We start from the raw sequence: 1,629 nt of genomic DNA, 5'->3' as shown, positions 1-1,629 counted from the left end.
GGTGATGGACACTGAACATGCCTTTCCCGGTGGACAGCAGTAGAGAGGCCATTCTAGTACTGCCTGTCCCCTGGTATATTCCAGCTCTCTGGGTTTGCTAAGTGTCAACATGGCTGCCTTTGCTCCCTGCCCTGACCTGGGTGTGGAGGAGCTGCACACGTTCAGTGGCATCCAGGAGCTCCTGCTCGGCCACTTTCCTCGACCGCTCCGTCTGCTCCAGGGCTGCCCGTAGCTCCTCAACTTCAGCCTGCAGCAGGTTTGCTCTGCGCTCCACCATGGCCACCTGCTCCTTCAGGTCATCCTGGGTCCTGAGAGCATCGTCCAAATGGATCTGGGTGTCCTTTTAAAAAAAAAAAGGCAGATTGGGAGGCATATTTTTCCTATTCTTTTATTTTCCATTTTAATATCAATATAGAAATGACAGAATTCTAAAAAAAGGAAAATTTTTAGCTGTGGGTACAAGCTGAACCAGCCTGCACCTGTGGATTCAGTTAATCAGAATAAAAAAATATTTTGATCAAGTATTTAGGCCTTGATCATGTTTTGACAAAGAGAGTGCTGTGTTCCAAAATCGGAAAACCACTTAATGGTCTGCATGATAATGTGCATGGTTTATACAATCACAGAATGATAGTGTGTGAATGTGTGAAATCAAAACATCAGGTCACCAAAGTCTTGGGAATTATTGTTAACTGAATGGCAACACCTGGTGCTGTTTACCCGAAGAGGTTAATAAAAGGGGACCACAGAGGTCTGTGGAGAATCCTGAAAACCGAATGATGTGTTTGTGCAGTCCCATTCCTTCATCGTTGATATTAAGTTCTGTCAGAAGCCAGTGAGAACCTGGTTTGTTGGGCTGTACCTTGAGCACAGCCTGTGTGTTTCGCAGGTTCTTTTGTGCCTCTGCAGCCACACGGTTGGCATGGCTGAGCTGGATCTCCATTTCATTCAGGTCTCCCTCCATCTTCTTCTTCAGCCTCAGGGCTTCATTCCTGCTCCTGATCTCAGCATCCAGGGTGCTTTGCATGGACTCCACGACTCGGAGGTGGTTCCTCTTCAGCTGGTCGATCTCCTCATCTTTCTCTGCTATCTTCCTGTCAATCTCAGACTTCACCTGGTTGAGCTCCAGCTGCAGGCGCAGGATCTTCCCCTCTTCATGTTCCAGAGAGGCCTGGACAAGTGGACACAAACATGGGGAACACTGATAAACCTACTGCTTGCTTTCTAGGGAATTAGAGAATATTCCAGGAAATCTCAGTTGGCTGCCCTCTGCAGCCAGAACAGAGCAGAAGCAAGGCCTTTTTAGCATTGTTTCTGCCTTGCTCACACATTTAGTGCAGACAGCAAGATTCTGGCCAGGTACCTCAGCTTCCTCCAGAGAGGCTTGCAGTTCAGATTTCTCCTGCTCAACTTGCTTCTTGACTTTCTCCAGCTCATGAATTGCCTTTCCTCCCTCTGCAATCTGCTCCGTGAGGTCGGAAATCTCCTCTGTGGGAACAAAGACCAATGGCTTGCTCAGGCCCAGAGCAGAATGGGAAGGGCCCTGTCCCACCAGGGTGACAGGCATCTTTGCAGAGCTGCAGGCACAGACCCCGCAGCAATGCTCAGCTGGTGAGAAAGCCCATCCCG

General features: G+C 49.0%; 1 protein-coding gene across 1 annotated transcript in view; it reads right to left on the bottom strand.

The window, feature by feature from the left end:
- LOC108507719 (myosin-4-like) overlaps nucleotides 1–1,629 on the bottom strand; it is a 127,225-nt gene that overhangs the window by 2,001 nt on the left and 123,595 nt on the right.

Source organism: Lepidothrix coronata, unplaced genomic scaffold (assembly GCF_001604755.1).
Source record: "Lepidothrix coronata isolate B3197 unplaced genomic scaffold, Lepidothrix_coronata-1.0 Scaffold267, whole genome shotgun sequence".
Classification (NCBI taxonomy): Eukaryota; Metazoa; Chordata; class Aves; order Passeriformes; family Pipridae; genus Lepidothrix; species Lepidothrix coronata.
Note: the sequence above shows the minus strand (reverse complement) of the source record. Positions and strands in the feature narration are given on the sequence as shown.